The 24163-nt window shown below is 40.0% G+C and overlaps 1 protein-coding gene across 2 annotated transcripts in view; it reads right to left on the reverse strand.

Annotated features, from left to right (window-relative positions):
• brinp2 (bone morphogenetic protein/retinoic acid inducible neural-specific 2) overlaps positions 1–24163 on the reverse strand; it is a 189472-nt gene that overhangs the window by 155283 nt on the left and 10026 nt on the right. Inside the window, exon 1 of one of the 2 annotated variants that reach the window (XM_030115652.1) lies at positions 1192–1377. The exons of the other annotated variant lie outside the window; for it this stretch is intronic. The gene's annotated coding sequence lies outside the window, so the exon portion shown is untranslated. Of the gene's footprint in view, positions 1–1191; positions 1378–24163 lie in introns of those variants that run through there. 2 annotated transcript variants of the gene reach the window in all.

The following is a 24163-nucleotide window of genomic DNA, read 5'->3' on the forward strand; positions in this document are numbered from 1 at the left end:
AGACATCCCCAATCAGCCTACCTGCATGTCTTTAGTCAGTGTGAGGAACAAGAAGAAAACTCAAGCGGCAACATGTAGAAGTCCTCAAGCAACTGCTCTTTCATCAACTGTTTTTTTTTTTTTCCCAATAACCGATGACTTTGTACAGATACATCTGAATTTCATATAATTCAAGAGACCGTGCAGAAATAAAACTGAACAGTCATGTTCGTGTTATATCCTCCAACCAAATATCTGCAGAGTAAACAAACTGATCAGATTAACCAACAGCAGACTCTTCGTAATCAGTGTCCATGGGCTTACCAGGCAAAAAGCAGGAATTGATGTGTTTTGAAATTTGTTTCCGCACACCTCAGCATGAGAATATCCCCGGTTCGAGTCTAAGCTGGCCTTTCTGTGCCAAGTTTGTATGTTTCCCCAGTGGATATGCGGGTTTACTCCAGTTTCCTCTAGCAGTCCAAAAACAAGCATATGAGGGTCTTTGGCAACTTAAAATTGGCCGTGTGTTTGTTGGACTGATAATCTGTTCAGGGTGTTCCCGATCTTTGCCAATAGATTACTGGGATGTGTTCCAGTGCCCCACAGTGTTGAACATAAGAGGGTATGTATGTTGCTATGTATGTATAAATGTATGGATTTTATCTTCTTATTATTATTGCTTTATTATTACTGATACAAAAAAAAAAAAAAAAAAACAATAAGAACTCAACAACAAAAGCCATTTTTACTTCTAAATCTGAACCATATATTGTAGTATTTAAATATGGGAGGGGTTAAGCAGCTCCAACATAAACCAGCTGCCACCTCCTCGAAGGTAGACTTGCATGGCGTTGGATTCAATCTTGTTTAGTGATCTTACTTTATTGCCATCAGTAAGTTTTATATTTTTAGGCCTTTATTGTGGTCCATTTATGCAGTTCTCACCATTTAGTGTCCTTGCAATCAGGTACTGATTCAATCTAATTTACTGTCACTACAAAAGAAGTATTCCTTCAAAGATACTTAGCGAAAGAGCTGTTTTCCTCCACAGGAACAGCAGTAAAGTAACAGGCAAAAAGGCAAACTTCTCCTCACCTTTCTTGGACTTAGATTTAGAGTGTATCAGTCTATCTTTAAGATGTTTTGCCAGCAGTCTGTGCACATCTCCCTCAGACTGCGGAAGGGCATCTAATCGGTGGAGGATTTCCATACCTGCCTCCCGCCTCCGGTAATCTGAAGTACATCACACGTCTGGCCAAGCTTTATTTCAAGAGTCTAGAAAATAGATAAGCAAGTGACAGAGATGGAGATAACGTTAATCCCACAGTGGCGGCAAGTCAAAAGGAGTGGCTACTGCACTACGACAAGGTAATGAAGGGCCTGAGGGCCACGGCAAAGCCAGGCTGACGGGGAGGGGAGAGGAGGATAACAGTGAGTAAAAAGGCATATGTGCAGAAAGAGGAGGAGAAGAGGCAGGAAGTAAGAGAAGGAGGGTGATGGATGAGGAGAGGGTGGGAAACTTTGAAAAGATCCTCACACTGCCATTGTAACACTTTAATCTTTTAGTGGTTTCCTTATTTCTGCCAAACAATCATGGGTAAATGACAATTGAAATGCACAAAGAAAATAATAGCTGTGACACACATTAAATAAGGTAACATATGTGTGGGATCTAACAATAAGAAAAAAAAATTGAGTATTTGGAGGATATATATCTTCCACTGCTCTGAGTAAACCCCTTTGATTAATTTATCTCATGTGTATTGTGATTCAAGCTATCAGTAGATAACATACTTCAAGTAATGTAGTGAAGCTGTTCTCCCTCAGTCAGTCATTGAGATTAACTCAGTTTTAACCTCGGACTCCCACTGCACGGCATTTTACCCACACCAACCTCCAAGTTGGGTTAAATTCAAGATATCTTGAAGCAATAAATGATGTTTTTTGATTGGTGGTAAGTTTCTACAACTAATATTACTTATCAAATTAATTATTATCATAATTGTTATTATTATTTTAAATATGAGCTATAAGCTCATAAGCTATAAAGCATTGTGTTTTGTGTTTTGATTAATATTACTGTATTTCTCAATGATCTGATGCCTTCTCATTTGTATACCCTTCAAATGTGTGGCTCACATTCAGCCGAGTCATATCAGTCCAGATCAATTACAAAAAAAAAAAAAAGCCATTTGTGTGAAGATGAGAATTAAAAAAAAAAACAAAAACGTGTTATTGGATGTCATGGCTTGTTGAACCACTTAGCCATTTTATCCAGTTGCATTGTTTGTACACAACAAAGGCTTAGACTGCTCAAAGTCTATTTCACATGCAGTTTCATTTCAATACATCTCATCGACTTTTGGAAAAGTGATCAATTTTCACAACAAAGCAACAAAGAAGCCGAATCCGCACCATGCAATTTATGACGCCGAAGATATCTCTCGTTTGAGATGGGAATGTACAAACATTGAGAGGAAAGCAATGTTACATTAATTGCTTAAAACAAAACCATAGCAGTAAGCTGATTTTTCTATTACGTTTTAATATCACTGCCAAGCATGTCATGATGATAAAATCCATTAGGCGCTAATACAATTTCATACAAGGTGAAAAACATTTTAGTTTCCAATTACAAGAACATCACAGATAACCAACAATTATAATGAGATTGTTTTCTAAAGGCGAGTTGCTAAATGATAGAGAAAACAACTCAGTAGGCCGGCTCCATTTATGCAACTGTACATCATTGTTTCCCAGCCTGCGGATTGTGAGCGCAGCCCCAGTCACAGCCTGCGTCTGACAAGGACAAGATATGACAAATCTCTTCAGAGCAACATCGCTGTGACAAACCTGAAGAAAACGTTTGACTAAAGTGCCAAACATTTGAAGTCCTTGAACTGCCAGACATGCTCTTCGTCTTTTTTTTTCCATACTGTCCTTAAAGTGAACACGACGCACTGGAAGAAAGTTAATAGAAATCAAGCTGAATTTCCTCTTTTCTAATGATCTGTGCTGCTGTGAATGTGAGGCAGCGTAGAAATACCCAGATTCAGGAGTAACTGGATAAATTAACTATGAGAAATTCAATATCAAGGTCCAAGTCAAAGTTTTGTAAAACTGAGAAATTTCAGAATTAACTGTTTCTATATTCCACAGCGTATAGACTTCTTACCACTATCTGTACTGACATGACGAGCTAGGAGGTTGAACCACCAACCTTAGAGCTGGAAGTTTACTAGCTCTACCGACAAAGTCACAGCTGAAGATGGACTGCCTGCGACACCACAGTGAATCTTTTCCAAAGGGACTCGGAAAGAAATCGATACGCTCAATCCGAGTTCTCATTGTGCAATCCACCACGAGTGTTATTTTACACAAACAAGCTGCCACTCATTCACCTCCACGTCTGCTGCAAGATAACAGTTTTCCCTCTGTTCTATCTCTTCAGATCGCTCAGAGGAAGAATAATCTGTTCTCCGTGGACAGATTTGCTGCGATGAAAATGGTACCAGAGCCGCCCATTTGTTGCCTTCGCAAGTCTTTGGTGCGCTATACATCAGTGGTAGTTATTGAACACGTACAAATCTGATTAAAATCATGACAAATAAACACTTCAATCTGATTAGATTTGCCCTATCCAGTTGAAATTACAATCAGACGGGGCCGGTGGAGTAACCATGCTTGTGATCCAATCCACATGCTTTCCACTGTTGGGCCTTCACGGGCATTAAGCGCCTGTTACAGTTTTTCCTTCATCACACGAGAAAGAAAAAACGAGCAGCAGCAGAGCACAATGCAGGAGATGACCTTGTAACATCAAACAAACAAATGCCCCATTCTTGTCTCTCCTGATCAGATTCTGAACAATGAAACTGTTTCTTTGGTATTGCAACTTGAAAGTAATTGGGAAAACATGTAGCACATCAACCTTGATTACTCTTGCAAAAAATTGCTATTTGGTGCTGTTCTGCTTTTAGGTAGATTATATGATCACGTCAAAAACAGCTGTAGTCGCTTTAAAAAGCAAGGTTTATTCAGTCTTCATTCAAATGGGACAATCTGATTCCCCTCATTTAGAAACAATTCAGTCCGACAGAAAAAGTGAACATGTAGATCCAGTTTTACCTTTCATTTTACCGTCAGCGTCACACTGACCTACCGTCAGTCGAACTGAATGTCGGGCTCTTGTAGATGGAGCCTCATTATGGCAGAGTTTCATTTTTGAAGACTGTTCAGAAAGAAAACAGACTTACCATGCAAATGACAAGGACAGAATAAGCTGCACTGAGGCGAGATTTCTTAAAAAGGGTCCCCGTTGATCTGTGATACATTTCAGCTTCATTGTTTCACCAGACACCCAAGCAGTAAACAATGCTTAAATGAGCCATTCAGATTCTTCTTTGGATCGAGTCACTGCTATTCATTAAAAGGACAAAAAAATAAAACTTTAATTATGCGAAATTACAGAATGCATCTAATGGAGTTGCAATTATTGATGTTTTTGAATAGTTGGTTCACATTTGCTCTTTTTTACAAAAATGAATCCTCTGCTTGAGGAGAGTCTACTTGTTGTATAATCGAATAACAGAAATACAGGGACACTGCTTTTCCCCCAACATGAAAGGAAAGGAAGACACAAAGATGTCAGAAGCCGACGTCTGAAACATTTAAAGTCGTGGAAGAATAAAAAAATATAAATAGTGAGAATGTCACTTCTGATGACTGGACTTACATTTACTGTTCTGTGAAATGTGACGATGAATAACTTCTGAAAGAATACAAAATGCACAGTGATCATGAAACAAATGCAACTTGGAGAACGTTTTATCCTCTGACTGTTAGAGTAAGGCCACAGGGTCCAATGAAAGAGACAATCTGGGCATCAAAGAACGATGAGGAGGATTCACTGCTTTATTTTGCTTTTGTGACACTTCCACTGATATGACTGGAATGTGTAGACGACGCTTTAAACATTCCATGAATCACTTGCTACTCTCGTTAAATGTCATTGTTAGAGAACTGTCTTACAATATCCTAAAAAGACTTTAGTGGGCTGTAAATGTGCCCAATAAAAGAAAAATCATTTAGATTTTTGCTTAGAATGCCCCCATTAGATCACTAATGCAACAGTAATTACCCAAAATGGAGAGAAACTATCAAGGTTTAGCAAAACAGATTTTTGAGTATTTGACCACACACACACACACACACACACACACACACACACACACACACACACACACACACACACAGTAAGCATATCTTGTCGTACTTCCTGCAGTGTCACTAACAAATCAATCAATATTCACAATTTATTTATGACTCTTTATTGATGTGAGGCATCCACATATATCAAAAGTCACGTTTTAAATTACGATTGGATGCCTTTTGTTGTCACCAGGACAGAGAACGGCTCCGGTTGACAATATTAATGCGGTGGCAGCCATGAAGCTGTCACCTGTCGACCATCGATTCAGCATCCATCCAGCTGAGATTTGCTGCTGCTTCTTCTTTCACTCCCGTCTCTGCAAACCTCTACTTATCAACTCACGGATAAGTCCTATCAAAATGTATCTAAACATTATTTTTAAAGTCATGGCAGTCGGTCGGTTTTTAACTGGAACAGTAAAAGTGGGACCAGTGCGGTTGCGGCATCTGTCGTGAGTAAAAAAAGACACCTGTTCATGTTATGCAAATGTGTGATTTCTCGACAGCTGCCATGACGCTCCTGCCTTATAAAATCATTCCAATGCCAACTTGGAAGTTGACTTTGTCCCCCAGGTATTATTTTATGACCCTGGAAACAAGCCAGAGTACTAAATATGTATTATAAAACTGTCAGAAACAAGCGGATTTTCTTGTAAATGGCTGACTTTTGGGGAGATCCCAACGACCGGTGGGAAATCCACACAATATTTATGGGGCAAAGCACAACAGAGAAGAAGATTTGTAGAGCTGTCATCAGCCTGTTGCGTCAGCTCATATGCACAAACATCAAAGCACCCTTCGATGGCTCAATTACCAAGCCAAGCTGACTTCTCGCCGACTCTCTGCGAGCATCATATAAGCTCCGGGAGTGCATAAGAGGCTATGTTTCAAGAAAATGAAGCCCCACCTTATCACTTCTTTTTTTATTTGAGAAGTTTGTGTTGGAATATGTGTCTGAAAACTGGGTCATCACTGCTGCATCAACTCTAGTCTAAGGGGAGTCTTGATTTCCTTTTTCACTGAGTTTTCCCCTACCCTCTAAAATCTCCACATTTTTTCCAAGAACATCAGAATGCTAATCTCATTACCTTGTGGGTGTATGCGAGTGTGGGTGTGTTTGGGTGAATCTGTGTTCCAGTTTGCGCGCGTTCACGAGTCTGAGAGCGTAGTTCTGCTTGCATGCAAATACAGAGGGATGCCTGCATCCATAACTGTGTGCGTGTGTGTGTGTGTGTGTGTGTGTGTGTGTGTGTGTGTGTGTGTGTGTGTGTGTGTGTGTGTGTGCGCTGAGTCAGTATGCCTTAATACAATATTCAAACGCTCCCGTGGTGCTTTTACATCAGGGAGATATTAAAAGCTTCTCCATAGCCGCTTCGCCCTGCTCCACCAACTGTTCCGGCTTACATAGACTGAGAACTGAGCTTAATCATCAGACGCTGAAAGATTCCCTTCAGACATGCCAAGCGAACGTATCCCGCCCCTCTTCTCTTACACAAAGCGTGATATTTAATGCAAACATGCAGCAGCAGGCAGTGATGGACGGAGGGAAACGCCAAAGTTGACATCCCGCTAGCGGAATGCACAGCCGTCACAACAGACCCCCTCCGACTGTGAGGCGCATCCCATGACGAGACAGACAACACTGGAAGGGGAAAGAGGTGCGAGGGCTGGGGGAGGTGTGACTGCCACAGATGGAGAAAGAGACACTGACACGGGGAGGAATCGTGGAATCGGACGTAACACGGGCGCTCGTTGAGAAAGATGGCAGAGGATAAAGAAATGGTGTTTAAGTTTTTCCAAGAATTATTGAGAGGAACGACCTCTGTAATAGAGAGGATTTCATGATGCGCTTTTTCATTTCCATTTCGTTCAGTGTGAACTTTTTCGTTTATACTCATCACTACTTTTCTTCAAAGAATAGAGAAAATGTGAAGATCTGTTTTTTTAAGCAATCATGCTATTTTGTTGCTGTTTCTGCTCAATACTCAATAAATGTATGGAAATAAATGCATTAACATTTGTATTGACATTGTGGTTTTCTGATGTTTTGGATGCCTGCTTGATTATCTTTTTTTCAAATTATTGTTTATTCAAAAAAATAACCTGTCAATTGCACCAAGCTTTAAATTGAAGACAAATGGAAATGGTGTTTTTGTATCAATGTAGAGTTTAAGTTTTGTATTGTGTAAAAATTGTAAATCAGTTTGAAAAAAGTAAAATTTCATGTTAATATGTACTTGTGATTTTGTGATTTGTTTTGAGACATTTTCATTCTGGTGAGGAAAGGAAGTGCGTTAATTATCAAAACTGCAAAATAACTACATGACTGACAACCCAACACAATTAGTCGGCAATAAGCTGAGTTTCATTCCACTGAACTTCAAAGTGTGTGATATGTTCAAAAGTGAGAATTATTAATGCAAATAGTTTGTAAAAATCATCCTATTATGACACTTTGCAGCATTTCTAAAGTTACTTCCAAGGAGTGATTTGTTTTTCCTCTGTCTCCACTTGTTAATTACCACAACTATAATTGCAACATTTAAGATCAACCAAAATGGAACAAATTGCACCTCAATTTACTGACCATATTTTGTCACATGACACAAAACATTATTGTCTGTAACCTCCTATGCTTATTAATACTAATGCAAGCTGATTAATCTGGCTAGATTTTTTTTTAATTTCCTTTTCAATGTCCTTATGAAAATGGAGCATTCGAGCTTAACTGACATTTAGTTATTTTTCCTGGTATTGAACTTCATCAGATTCCGTGGTATTGTGAGTCAGTATTAACTGACTGCCACCATATTATTACCAAAACTCTCACCTACACTCAAGATAACTACAGATGGATAAACTCATTACAATCAATATATCCTATTTTCCAACATCAACATACATTAAGTTGGGTAAATAAAGAAGCAATGGGATCGCATTTCCTCCGAAGATAGATGTTCTGCCTACTACACACTGAAGACGTCTTCTGTGAGATGCACCAGTTACGCAGGCTGATGTGGCGAAATTGCTGCTTGTTCAGATTCTTGCAGCTTTGCTTGGAAATTATTTTTCACCAGACAAATTGTCCCATAAATGACAAAAAGATCTCAAATGAACCAAGTCCAGAAATAACATGCTGAACTTTTCAAACAGTCATTCAGAAAGTGACACGTTCACCATACTTTGAGCCCGATGGCCGACTACTTCCCAGTATCAATTTGTTTTGCTCAGAACTAAGTATAATCCAGAATGAACAGTAGAACACCCCCAACACCATTTTTTCTAGTTATTAATTTATAATTAATAATGATTTTTCTCTTGTGATTTGGAAAATGATTTTATATCGTTGTGTAACATTCCGTGTCCTGTGGACTGAACATGATTGAACACCATCAACAGCATGTGGTTTTCAGCTGAAATGCATCTGCTCAACAGGTCAGTCTTTTGATTAGACAGAACAAAGGAAGGGTCAGAGGGTATATAAAAAAAAAAAAATCCCTCCTCTTCAGCAGTTCAGGGTCATCAAGGGTCACCATGAGCTGCTGCCAGCCCCGGGGGACAATGGATGAGGGACAGTCTGCACACCATGAACAGACAGTCTATCTCAGGGCTTACAGTGAGCAACACAATCATAAATGGCAATTAGGGTCTCCAGTTCACTCGATAAGCCAGGCTTTAGATTGTTCAATAGGAGAAAAAAAATTGGCCATGCACAGCGAAAACGTGCAAACTCTAATAGCGTAAATCCACGTGAGGGCATTATTAGGGTATATAAGCACTATACACCAACTGTGCAGTCCACACAAAAAGTTCTGGCACAAAAATATGTCTTTTGATCAGTGTGGATGGTCGAATTCACCATACTTGATTGAATAGAAATGGACTGTTGAATTATTTATATAAAGACCAAGTGGTTCCTTCATTAAATTTAGCCTTCTAATTTTACAGTGATGAAAAGTTACAGTTTGAATTTTGATTACTGATTAAGGTAGAGCCGAGACCTGCAGGTTATATTCATACAGACCCTGTATCCTATGCAAGGAGGCCATGGTATCACATTTCCTCTCTTCATCAGCCCAGCAGAGTCATGTTTGTAGCTTATTTAGTTGATGAATATTTATCAGTTGTAGCAGTAACATAAATCTCATCCACATGTCAAGGCCTTTACACTGGAGGACGCAGTCGGTGGGCTATTCATCATACCGACATCATGCTGAGGAACCTGTAATGTAATTTTCATCTTGCGATGACACATTTGCCTAATAAAACATATGCAGTGTTTGCTCAACAACAATACTCTCCATATCTTATGCTTGACAGGCTTGCGGTGCATTTATCCAAAAAGGGGCGTTCGGAAAGGATGTTGATGGCGCCATGTGGCTGCGTCATATCATTTTTTACCTGAATGGTGCCGTTGCAACGGATCCTAATGCAATGCTTCCATCATGCAGCAGGTGTTTCAGGAATTCATTCAGCAGTATGCAGCATTTCATTCTGCCTCAGGGAATAAGACATGTTACAATCCAACCTCGATATTTAAAGCCTTTTTGTTGTTGTTGTTTTCTGTCATAACAACATGAAAAGAGAGGAATCTTTGATGAGTTACTCAAAATCTGAATCATTTAATTAACTTGACAGATATTAAAATCACCATACTGACTCTTATATGAATTTTGGGATTAGTTAAAATGTCTTTATTTTTATTTATTTTTTATTTTTTTTTACATGTTTTTATTTTAATTCTAAGGTCTTTTACAAATACAAAGTATCATTATTTTTTCAAGGACAGAACTGGGTGTTTTGAATAATTTTGTTGCACTGGGGAAGCTAAAGGCTGGCACAGAGTCAGTTGCTAAAAGCAAGCAAGATAACAGTAATTTTTGTACTTTTCATTTATCCATCAGATCAAAGCTTTCACAAGGGAGAAGAGTTCACATGACTAAAGCTGTTACTCTTTGAAGCCAGCAGCGACAGCTCATTGTTGTCTAGAGTGACAAACACTGGACGGACCCCACAGACCTGACAAAGACACACAGGTTGTCAAAAAAGTACTAATAAATCAATGCTTCAGAAAGCTTTCTTTTTCTTTTTTTCCCTGCAGAGAAAAGCCAAAAAAATAACACAGATTCGGTACAGAGATGAGAAATGCAAGCGGGAGATTTCATGGCTTTGAGCTCCATTTATGCAAGTCAATCCAACTTTCTGTGGAGAGTGAGAAAGTCTTCATTTCACCCCCCCATGCAGAGTCTCCATAAGGAGCTTACAATATCCATTTTCTAACAAATTGAGCTCGTAAAGTGATCATTTTTCATGTCAGTACACTGGGTCAAACCTTCGGCAGGAACAACAGAAGCATGTATGAAATTGGCCTCATCTACTTCCGGATCAAAGAAACGTGAAAGCCTATTAAATTGTAAATAAGGACAGTGTTATGCTTGGGATTGAGACTTTGCTGGTTCAAATTCCACAGCTGATGTGTCACCACTGTGGGTCCTGGAACAAGACGCGTGACCCTTGTAATGTGGCGACGCATATTTCAGAGGTACAAAATGTAGAAACGCTTCACAAACTTGCTTTTTGGACTTGAAGGAGAAGGGCTCCAATATCATGCAGGACACTTGATTTGCACACTGGAAGCTGTCTTCAGAGCCAGTTAGAGAAATAATGGCGACGGATTCATCCAGCCCCAAACTACAGTTGATACATGGACGGCTTCAGGTCGAAGGTCACAATAATACACAGCTGCTTCATGCAGAACTTCAACACTCTGGAGCTGAAGTCCTCTGGACCCCGTTTTTCTTGCCTTGATCTTCTTGAGCTCTTTTCTCACCTGGTCAGTGGGGAGGTGGAGCTTGGTGTGTCAAGATAAACAGAGGTAAAGCAGCCGGGGTATTGTGTGGTGGTTGGATTTCGAGGTGGAGGAAGTGCAGGATGCTGGATGTGTTGAGGTGGAAAGCTGCAGACTTCTCAGAACTGTTGAAAAACAGACTCAGATCATTCACCCACTTCTTGTCCTCTTCAGCCCCACAAACCAGGTTTTTCTGCTTAGGGATGTTTTTCAGCCCTCTCCAGACTCTGTTCATGTTCTGCTGCAGCTGGTCCTTCAAACTCTTCATGTAGCTGTTCTTCAATTTCAGAGATCCTCATCAGCTCCTTCTGTACAGTTTTCAGCTCCTCCTCATTTCCAAACTTCTTCTAAAGTACAGTAAACTATTTCTTAGGAATACTCCAGACTTTGTGACTGAAAAACCACTGTACAGTCCCAATGGGTATAGTGTTCTTCATATTGAAGTTAATCTAGTTTTACTTTGAGTTTTGATATAAATTACATTTAGTGTTTGAAAAAGAAATAAAAATACAACAAAACAAACTCATTTGGCCCGTGTGGTTGAGGTTTTGCTGCACATTTTCATGGGTCACAGTCACCAGAATAGTCGAGCTCCATGTAAAATCCCACCACAGAAGTTGATTAAACACACTTAATAGTGCGAAAACCCTCACGTTAAACTCACTAGTAGCGGTACTTCAGGGGGTAATGTAGCAGGCTGTGAACGGACCGCACCGGAGGGAGGACACACTGGTCAGATCGAGCTCAGTCGGCTGCAATACACATCCGGCAAAACCTTCAGCGCTGCTAATCTGCTGCATATTAACAGAACAATATTTAAAACAATGGAAATTTGACAGCTGCAGATAAATAATGCATGTGGCTAATGTTGAGATGGTGTTATCTAATGCTAAACAAACAACTGATTAAAGTCCTGAAAAGCTTACAAACAGAAAGAATCATGAAAGTGGTATTTGTTTTGACAAAGTGAATCCAGCCTAAACATATGAATAGACAGTACAGTGTGTGCTATTTTTTTTTTGTTGTCATTTTTCTCACTGGGGCTTGTTTCGCATGCCATGCACAGTGGAGACTGCGTTGGCTCTTTCACGCTCCGTCTTCTCACAGATCACTTGTCAAACAAATCTTTAAATCCAATGCAATTCCTTTAGCTCAGGATTTTCTGTTAATGAAACTCGACTGTCTCTTAACGGCTTTCTCCTCTCTGTGCAGCCAATCTGTTTATTCCAAACACTCTGCTGAGCCCGCGGCCTCAGACATTAAATGCATCGCCTCCTGTGCAACAGAGTGTTTAAAACCTTTTGCGTGCTGGAGGTTGAATCACTATTGTGTTCCATCAATAAGCAATAGAGAGACACTCAGGTGGAGAACAGTGCTGCCAACCACCGCCTCAACAGCTGCACACACACCGAGCCAAACAGGATCTCGACACGACACTGATGACGCCACATTGTGAATCGCTATGGCAAATATATATGTGTCCATATTTCATTAAAAGGGTTGTGGAGTGAAGATTTGTGCATCGATGGGGGCAATTGCAGAAGCCCCTTCTCCTTTGCACTTTCAGCACTGCTGCTTAACTCCCTGACAAACAGCATAGTGAGCTCATTACTCATCATTCAGCATATTGAGTTCCCCTGCTGGCGAGCAACCCCAGATTGACCCCAGAAGGATAAAATTACAGCTCGATACAAAGAAAAGAGTAACAGCTTGATGCAGTGCATGAATCAGAGATGGGACATACGTTTACCATCAATCAAAGTTCAGTGTCCTCATTAAAAAAAACCAGCCTGTTTGGGAGTGTGAAACACGGAGAGTGTGTGGGTGTGTGTGTTTTTGTGTCCCCGGGGGCCCGTTCTTCAGCCCATTGGTCATACTGCTCACTTCAAACCACCTCATCAACTTTAATGCCTTCTGTGAGTTGATACACCCATCAACGTGCTCAAGGAGACGCACGCACACGTCCGTGCGCGATATGCCCATTAATTTGGTCAAGGAGATGCGCACACCTTCACCGCTGGTTCACTCTCCCTCACTTTGCCTGCAGTGGCGCTCCCGTCAGTGGGACCTATGTGTTTACTGTATGCTCACATCCAGTCAAAGCAAGCTCCTTACCCTGAAATGTTTGATCAATAAGTAATCCCTGACGGCGGTGGACCCGGAAAAGGTCATCGGGCCCCGGCCAGACACAGATAATGACAAACATCCATCTTGAAGTGTAGAGGGCAAACGAGGGAACTCGAAACCGGCAGGGTCAATGATATGTTGTGATGCAGGGCGTGCTGTACGCCGCAGCTTCAATTCTTTGTTGGAAACGTCGTCGAACAGCTCGAACAGCTGTGCTCGGGTTTCAGGCTATTTTCTCCCTGCACACAAGCTTTCCTAGAATTCCTCAGTGTGGCACTGCAAGTGTAATGGCGTCATTGTGTTGTGCTTTAATGGACCTGTACATCATTGTCAGATGGATTGTAATAGTAGCTCGCTGTCATTACCAGGAAAACCGAATGAAAAATTTGTGAATCACAGTTGAGGTGAATGGCAGCTTCTGTCTCTGAGTCGTAATATTTCACAAGCAAGTTATTGCAAAATGAATTCCAGCTGATAATCCCTCCACCTTCTACATTTGCAAGAAAATACTTCATCGTTATCATCTAACCTGCGACCCAAGACAGGACAGTGCGACCCAGTGGTGAAATATAGTCAGTTTTTTCAGGGTCTGCTCTCATTCTACTGTAGACGGATCTAGTTGTGCATGTCAATAATCGCTTTCAGCTCTCAACACGGAGTGCCGTAACTATCGCTGCAGAAAAGTGTGTTTGTTGTGGTGAGCAGGAGAGTGTGAACCGTGAAGTGCATGCCCCATCATGCTGCTGCGAGTGCTGGTGCTTTTTTTTTCTTTTTCTTTCCCCCCTGAAAGATTTTAGGTGAAAAAATTTGTTCAGGTATGTTGAACTTCGTTTGCATCAAAGACAACAATCTCAATTTATTTTTTTACGAATCTATGTCAGTTATCATGAAACCACACTCATCATTTTATAAAAGCAAGTAATTACTATATATTTGCTATTGCTGATTCCTTTTTAAGGGTTCCATTGATGTTTGGTTTCAAATTTCAGGACCCATGATAGGTCCGAAATGAAGGCCCTCCTCCAGTTGTGAGTTGTACAACAATACATTTTTTTTTTTTTTTACCCATCACTTTCAAGTTGGTGAGAATTAAAATGTAAAATTATCAAAAAGATCAGAATTGTATGATCTCAACTTCACAGTTTTGATCACAAAAGCATTGGGCTCCTATTGATCCAACTTAACACAACAACTCCCAAATAATTTTCTGAGTCAAAGCAAGATAACACAAGTGAAGTCAAGCGATAAAACCGAAATTTAGCTGTCATCTGTTTCTCAGCTGCAGGACCACTGACCACCTTCCCTTTGACAAGAACGATATCGGCCTTGATGGCTCCGGTACGGTAAGGTAATTTTAAATAATCATTGTAGGAAGGTGTGGCAGACATTTACATTTTATCAACATTATTTCCTTTAATCAGGGCACTGATTAAGTTTATTATAATGCCACAAGTAAAAACACAACTTAATGAAATTATTTCTTTGGGTGTGTGCAGGTGTATCCAGAAAATAAAAATAACTGAATGGCATCATTGAGCACATGCATCTACATTTTGTTTTGAACAAAACATTAAGTGGAAAAAGAAAAACACACTATTTTTCAAACTATTCAATTAGTGTCTTTTCCAGTAATCTGCGGGGAACTTTTTGGAGTTTTGCTGACCTAACACGTTTCACGGATCCGGCTAATTACTGATGTCGTTTGTCTATTAGTGACATATCATTTCTGTGCTTTAAAATTTGACATGTAACCCCAAATGTAAAACCTTTACTCTGTTGACTTTTGACCACTTGGAATTTTAAATGCATCATTTAATTTGACAGTCTGCCAAATGAATAAATGTAAACCAATCTAATTTGGTTTACAGGCCTTACAGCCAGGATTTACACTGACTCATAATCAATAAAGTCAAAGTGTATTAATATCATTAGCTTATACCATGTAGCACATAAAAGCTGTTTCACAGATTAATTTACCTCACAATTGCCATACTAATACTGCATATTTCAACTGCAGCTATTGGTCATTAGGATTAATAAAGCAACCACTGCAGTCCTGTTTTTCCAATGAATTTCAGATAGACTTTTGACAGTGTTGTGCTTCTAATATAGGTATTCATAATTGGATTTTTAAAGGGTGAGAAAATTTGAAAATTAGACCTCCAAAGGGCTCCTTAATTGAATTTTCCTTTCAATCTAGATTAAATTTGAAGACAAAAAAAAATCTAACATTAATCACACCTGCAAATGGCTTTTCTGATCTCTCATGGATTTTTCGCCAGGGCTCTCGCTTTAAACTGGCTGCAGAGTTTTAGGTTGGGAATGTGCAATTACTGAAACGGTGTTAAACAGGTAAGTAGTATAACAGACTAATGTTGTCAGTTCTAACTCTCGAGCTGCCTCCAATTTATTTTCTGAAAGTGTCAAATATAGCACGGCATCAGACCTGGGAGGCTCAGTCTCTTGGTATCAAGGAGAGCTGTCAACTCACGCAGACGGCTCCCACTTTCCAATTACATGTCGGAAACTCTATTATACATGGAGGAGATCACGAGATGGTCACAGTCTGCTTCCCTGTTCTATGACACCAGGCAGTCGTGAGGAATTTAATCTATAAGGAACATTTCAATTTTCCCACCATTAGTTTCTGGAGATTTTAATTAAGCTTAAGCTATAAATCTCCATTTTTTCCCCATCTCCGCGCTGTCCCTTTTTACACTCCGCGGGCTCAGTCGGAGCTCTGCATAAAACCCAGCACGCAGAGAATATGCAAACAAAATCTTTCACTGCATTAGTTTCTGTGCACGTGATGCAGTGCTAATACTATGAGCAGTGTGGCCTGACTGCGGTAAATCTTCTGCATCTTTCTGAGCCGAAAATATGGTTGAAAATAGATAATCTTTCATATCTCGAGCACACATCAGCAAACTCCAGCAGAAGAATTGCTACTTGTGTAACAAAGTGAAATGTTCAGTATTACACAAGTGAAACTTATCTAGGAGCTTTACTGATACAGAATGTATTTTTGAGATCACGTGCATGCGCATGCACGTGCACCCACAGGTTGTCTGTCAATCAATCTTCGTCCCACTTTTTAGACAGTAAAATGCTGCACAAAAGTGATTTACTGCTACTCTTCAGCGCTCCACCTCTGTGTCCGTCTGTGTTTGGGTCCATCCTCTGGTCGTGATACTGATAGATGGGAAAATATTAAAGGAACTGCTCTGAAAAATGTACAAAATGCAGGTATTTAAGTTTATTTATTAAACAACAGATAAATACTATAATTATAAATATCTCATTAAGCAAAAAAATAATCTGGTATTTGCTACCTATTGGACAAATTAAAGAAGATACAAGGCTGCTCAACCAAAGAAGTGTCTCTCACTAACACTACCGTCATCATTATCGTCTCACCATAAAATGGCTTTAGTCAACTATAGATATCAATGGGCAGCCTACGCAGGATAAAGTGTTCAGAATATATCTCCAGAAACAGCAGTGGGAACTCAAATCCAACATCGCCACACAAAAAAACAACCAATCTAAAGCTAATAAGAAATCAATACCAAAACATAAAAAGGCTAAACTATGGATTAACTATCGCTGTCGACTTATTCAAGACTCATTCAATTAAGTAACTGATAACATTTCATTAATTCAGTATATTTTACATCTCCAGCTTTTGTTAAATAAAGGGTTTGGGATTTTCCTGGAGTGGTGATATCGCTCTGTGCCAAATACCTCATTAGATGGATTACAGTGTGGATTTTGTACAGTCATTCATGTTCCTCAGAAGCTTATTTCTGCCCACTTTTCTATGACTTCTCATTCTCTTTTACCATCACGACAATAACTTTCACAGCTCTGACGATACCTACAAAACTTGAATGGATTTGTCTATAAAACTAGGTACAGATGATCGGCTAATTCCTGAACTGTTTAAGATATTATTGACTTAAAAGTCACTTTAGAGGGTTCAAGAGTGGAGGTGTGGAGTGTTATTGAAATAATTATTTGAACATTTCAGCAAATATTTGCTGAATTACCATGAAATTAGTGTTTAAAATGTGGAGTCAGCTGTGCATTTGAAACAACCTCTGGAAGAATCTCCAAGGGAAACTAATACGTTAATTACAGCACGATTCTTATTAACTTGAGTAAATGTCTCAACAATTGATGACTATGCTACCCTTAAACAGTTTATCAGCAGCATCGAGACAGAAAAATTGAATCCCAGCTCATAGCCTCACCTGCAAACGTAATGTTCTTAATGATCTTGTTCAATGTTTGTTTTCCAAAGCCTACGTGCCGATCGCCGATCCTCTGGCCAGCGAAAAAATATTTATGCCTTAAATTCATTTTAAAGTCGTAATGCATTTGTGAAATTCCTTAAGGTTCTCTGGGATAAATGTGTATCAAACCTTTATTGATTTTGCATTATACGTTATGACGACCATTTACTCAGAGGTCAGCTTTTATCTTTACAGCCTCATTCGTCTTTGCAATAACACCTGGACAACACCTTATGAATAATGTTTATTCCTCCGCTAACCGAGCATTCGCATTCTGATGTTTTTTTCCAATTATCTCACAAGCTGTAATTCTTCGGTGCTGCAGTTCAGACTGGAAGTTATTAAAAACATACAGGAGGGGCGGGTGTGAGTCACAGGCCTTATTTTCTCATTCTTGGCCAACAACAGGGTTTAATATGATATTGCTTTCAATCTTGGGAGCAAATCTTCTCCCTCGTTAAAAATCAATACTACCCTTTGTCACGCGTTTAATTCGCTCGCCGTCTTGTCGGCCGCCGCGCCGTTGCTGCGTCCTGTCGCCTTCTCCCTGACCCAGAAGACACTGCAGTGGAGTAATCTCCATGCACTCCGGAGGAAACTCTCTCTGAACAGTGCAATCAGTGCTCCTCTGACCCTCCACTCCACCTGACCCCTCCTATCTCCTCCCTGAGTAATGGGCTTCAGCTGGAGCTCTCCGCTGACCTGTGGGCCCCTTCGCCCTCCCTTCAGCGTCCGCCTCCTCACACCTCGCTCTCGCCACTCTCTCACTCGGCGGCCAATTAAAAAGCAGCGACAGCGGTGACAGGGGCCCCGCTGGTGCGAGTGATTGGATGAGCCCCAGCCTGCTCCCGGCCCCGCGGTGTGAGTCACAGCCTCGTCGGCCTCCTTTGATCTCCACCGACTTCCCCGTGTCCAATAAATCATTTTCTCAGCGAGCAGCGCCTCTTTGACCAAGGCAATCAAGGAATTCCACTTTATCTGCCGCTGATATCAAAGCCAGCCTCGCTGTTCAACATTAAATGGCGATTTTGCGATGACCCCAGGATAGACGGGGCCGCTCGGCGAGCAGAGTCGCATGTGATTTATTGTGTGCGTGCGCACACGCAAGAGAGAGAGGGGCTCGCAGCATGGCGCCATCACAGAGCAAAACAGACTTACACATCCGGGGCCACCTGCGTCCATGTGATTAGCTGTCATTCTTTACCCTTTAAAAAGACGTCTGCGTTTGTTTTTCCTCCAGTTCTGATGTTCAAGCGATGCCACGTTTAGGGCCCTGTGAAGTCGAGTGTCTGCAGAGCCAAAAGAGGGAGCAGCTGGCCCAGGAAGAGCCGTCTTCTGTCAGCTCCTCCCCGGGGCTCCAGCCTTTTCACCTCCTTTTGAGAAGGGTGAGGAAGAGCAAGATGAGACAACACTGCTCCATTTTCTTATTTAAAGCATAAAAAAAAAAACTTTCCTGCAACTTGAATTGTAATGAAAAGGCAAGCTAAAGCTCAATACACTGAAATGAGACATGCAATGAGGGATCTAAGCTTCCACATTTTGTTAAATAAAGTTATTAGTAATTTAGTGATTTATGAACTATTACTAATTTATTAATCAATTAGTCAAAAACCTGTCAAAGAAAATGTAATGAATATGTTAATTAAGGAAGAAAATTTAAAAAAATAGTACATTTGGAACTCTTCAAAAAGAAATACCTTAATAAATACCTAATGCGATCAAGCTATTGAATCCAGGCTGAGCAGAGGAGGTTCACTTTGAATCTCCAGATGTAAAGCGCAACAACCTTAGACAGCGTGTTTCATGGGACATGCAAATGATTTTAAAAAGTCAGTGGAAAGTGTTTTAAGATGTTATAATCTATTGAACATGACATAGGTATCACATAACTATGTGTTGCAAAATTATAAATTGCAAAAACCATCAGAACCATGATCAAACATTCTGTCTGTGAATCATCCAGATCAGAAAATGTAAAGAGGACTTACAACCAAGTTGCAGAACATCTGATAGACATCAGATTTTTTTTTATATCGATTTTTTTGGCTTTTTGTGAATTTGCTTCATCAGACACCTGTTATCCAAAAAGCTACAGTCATTTCTCTGTATTAGTAAAGGCTTCTATTTCAGGTGACACTCTCTGCTGCATTCCCGTATTTGCAACATCTAACATGGACCACATTCTGCTCCGGCATTGATCTGTTGTCCCAGCTGTGAATGAGGGATGACTAATGGAAAAAAAAAAAAAAAAAGAAATCGAAGGAACTAAATCCCAACAGTAAAGGCACTCATTTTGCCCGGTAACATGATGTAACCTCTCAGAGTTCAAGGTGCCATTTCACAATTCATCCCTTGGAACAGAACAGAACTTTCTCTCTCACGGATGAGTAAGCGGATGGGATCAGCTCAGAGGACAGTTTTTAAGTAGGGATTATTTGTTGGTCGCCACGAGCAAGGGACTTTTTATGGATTGTATCATTGTATTACTGTTGGTATTCCTTCTATGTGATTCTTGGTTGTGCTTTTCAGTAAGAAAACAACCAAATCCTTTGAAGTAGAAATCATGCTTATATGCAACTACAGTGAAACAGTTTAAGGCTCATAGTTTATGTTGAATTGATGTTAATCAAGAAACAATTTAGGCACAAGGGACAGAGAAATTGACTAAATGCCAGGGATGCCACTCTAAATCCAAGAACACTTAACCATTTGCAGGTTACTCACTAAAATACACGAAAATGAAAAATCACTACCCGGGGAGTTTTTGAAGGTTGTGTCAAGGAGCTATTTTTTAAATGACAGAAGTGAAAAAAAAAAAGATTAGTCTTTTGTTCAGAATAAAATCCTTGGGGAATGGTGTAAAAAGACCAAATCTGCATATCATTTTTGATTTGAAGCTTAACATTTGGTCTAAATGGGATTTGCTTCTTACTGGATTTCATTCAATAAAACTATCCTGAACTATAAAGCGCTATTTGCAACAAGTGTTAAGCTTGCTCACAATGTGCCTATTGTGATTTGTTTTTACACACAGTGTACCAATGATTCTCATATTTCATCAGAAAAACAATCAGATGTCCTCACAGAGAGTCAGAAGTGCCTCTCCAAGGCAAAAGGGCAAAACACATCAGTGTATATGTAAATACATTAAATATAAAGCATGTCACACTATGTGCACATTCTCTAAACTACATGAAAAACTTATATGTGATTGTGACAACTAGTTTTTCATGTCTTCTGTGATTTCCATGATCAGTGTCTTTAAGAAATGACAGTTACTAAATATGGCCAATTCCCTGATAAGATGGGAAAAAGATTGAGTCACTCGAGGTCCTCACATGTTTGTCATATCACTTCAAACGTCTTTGGAAAATACATCACATCGCCAGCATCGTGTTTTTATGTTCAGCTCATCAGGTTCTCCTCAGCACTAATTACAATTACTTCAGTAACGATAATTGTCTACGACTTTCACATGACCTCTCCAGATTGGATCGGCCTCTTGCCGACCTTTACCGCGGGTCACTTGCTTTCACACGTGTGCAACAGCAAATGCTGTTGTTTTATCACACATTATTGCCGATGAATCTCACAAATAAAAAGTAGAAGGTGTATTATTCTACATTTTTTCAACGTATCTCCGGCTTCAAGACCCCGAGTATTTTTTGAAACATAATTTTTCAGCACATTTTCTCTGGTGCATTCAACTAATGTTGAAAACAACTATCTTCCATTAATCATTAACCAGCGAGAAGGGCCAGCGATTTTAATGACACAATGTCATGAGAAATATATATATATATATATATATATATATATATATATATATATATATGGATATATATATATATATATGTACTGTATGTTGTAACACAAATTGTTTTTTTTTTCCAAAATGACCCTGCATCTTCGAAAGCTAACAAGTACAGCACCATGGACAGGTCACCAGTCTATTAGTGGATAACACACTTGCACATTCACACCCACAGGCCAGTTAGAGTCACCAGTTAACCCAACGCGCACGTGTTCAGACTGCCGGAGGACGTCTGAGCATGCAGAGTAAATTCACACAACTGAGGCCGAGCCATAAAAAAAGAATAAAAAAGAATCTGTAGTCCTGATTTAAGACAATACCACTAGTCTGTCTTTTCAAAATAACATCCAGAGAAAGCCCCTACCTGCGTTCCATCCTAAAAAAAAAAAAAGAAAGAAAAAGTCTACTAGAAAAACACAAAATCATATCACATTAGAAGAGGGAGGGAAAAAAAACAACTTTAGTACTATTGTGAAAAAGACCTGCTTTTATAAAGAATCTCAAAGAGAAAGGTACATTGTGTTCCTCTGGAAAAAAAAAAAAAAAAAGCTACAATCCGTGCTCACATCAGGTTACAGTGAACTCGCGACATCACTAAATACAACACAACTTTCATCACTTCATATAACGGTGAGTCGTGACTTCCTCACACACACGTGCTCACCCACATTCATACACATACAGGCGCACACGCTAGACGCCGTCCATGCAAACACTTTTATGGTCATATTTTGTCTTCACTGCACGTCCGATCACACTCAAGCAATTATGAGCTAAATCTGCTGCTGCTCACAGGCATAAACACGTGTTTGCCCACAAGCATTTTTACATGGAAACCCACACACTGACACAATTAAGCACACACCCACCCAAACATATAAGCTACATCCCCTACATTACCAGTGACTCCATCTTTCGCCATGCTTGAACTGCTCCCAGTCAATAGCAGCAAATCCCCTCACAGCTTATAATCAGATGGGGGACTATTGGAGCTTAGCTAATGAATGCACTGGGATAATATAATCTCAATAATCTCTATGAAGCCTCTAATTGAGCCATATGCTAAATGTGATGTATGACTTCATTAAGAACTGATGTCTTCTTTTATGTGATGCTGTTAGTGACCTTGACTGGCTTAGTGCGTCACTGTTGAGGCGAAGGTCCAATCCTGTTAAAGCTATTCAGAGGAGCTGGCACATCACGGCTGACTGCAGGATCAGCCCAGACGCCAAGTTCAAAGTGATGCTTGAAACTTGGAACCACTTCTGATACCGACAGGAAGAAAAGTCAGAGAACAAAGATTTTCCAGTGCGGCGTGTCTATCATTGTGTCTAGTAGCATACATAATAAAACATCATTCGCCTGCATTTTTTCGAAAGGTAGTTTTGACCCTGTTGGCGCAAAAATTAAACTCAAGATTTTGAATTCTACAAAATAACTTTCTTCAAATGCACGAGCTATCCATCACCCACATCTACCAAACTCACTGAGCTTTCACACGTTCACAACGTTGAGGTCTGCAGGACACGATGGTACCAAGTTGTAGGAGAAACGAAGAACAAAAAGTGCACTGATGGCACATCAAATAAAACCACGGATCGATGTACATTTGCACAGAGTTGGCGGACAGATGTCATGCATGGAGACGGCGTTGTGCTCTCCTAAAATTCAGTGTGATTTACATCTAGCACCGTCGCAGACCGTGGACGGATTGAGCTCATAAAAAATATTTTTTCGAAAGTCCAGGTGAATTGTCACACCTAACACTATGCAATCTTCCACGATTATCCGATTTGTCGTGATTTATTTCACTACGACTGAGCACCATCTCGTATGATTTCAGTATGACTCCGCATTGATCTTGCACATTTCCTCTTGTTGCTGGATATAAATTGATCTTAGACTGGCCACGTATATCAGCCAGTCCACCACAGTCCACCGCACAGTCTTGGACAGCTTCGGAACGTGAAGTACTGCTTTTGCATCATTTGGCAAAACATTGTGCAAATCCACGTATCACTCAATTTTGCTGTCCACGACTGTACCAAGACTAAAGGGGTGATGGGAATGATATCTTGGAACGATTTCCAACATCAGAAAAGTACTTATATCTACAACCAATTTGGAGTCATGGCCTAACAGGCACATTGGGTTCTGGGAGTCAGAACCTGAAGATAACCAGGGCACAGGGAGAACATGAAAACTTTAAACAGAAGCATGAAGAGTCTGGAGTTGAACCAACATCTTCCCATTGTATAAGGCTGCTCGTGACTATAACACCATGTAGCCCCACCCCCATGCACAACACTTTAAGGATCTATAAAGAATCTCACAGAGTTAAATCAATTAAACTGCACTCGGCCATATGTCTTTTAAGAGGTTTTGCCAATTCTCCAAGTGGGCAGAATTTTCCCCAGGAGAAAATACAATCAATGACATTATTTTTTGCACTGATTTTGTTAAAATCTTCATCGGAAAATTTTTATCTGATAGTTTGAAATTCGATCAATGAAAAAGGCAAAATGTGGTAATTCTATTTCATTAAGCCAAAAATTCAGATTATGGTTTCATTTCTAGGGAAGGTAATTTTATTTATCCCCTCTGCAACAATAAAACAATGTGTTAGACACATGCCAAATTAATATTCCATTGCTATTGTGTCATCTGACACTCCATTTATACCCAACCTGCGCAGCTCATCTCTGTCTTAAGACGTGTTCACAGGTGCTCCTCGAACCGAACCGCTCGCTGCCGCTCATTAAGCTTCCTGCTTTTCAAAAACGGTCTGTGCAGAAATCGATAGGCTTTTAGGAGAACCATCCTGAAATATTAAAAGCAGAGATCACAGCCATGAGTGGAGATATTTTACAACCACAACGAGCTCCAGCC

Source organism: Salarias fasciatus, chromosome 18, assembly GCF_902148845.1.
Source record: "Salarias fasciatus chromosome 18, fSalaFa1.1, whole genome shotgun sequence".
NCBI lineage: Eukaryota > Metazoa > Chordata > Actinopteri > Blenniiformes > Blenniidae > Salarias > Salarias fasciatus.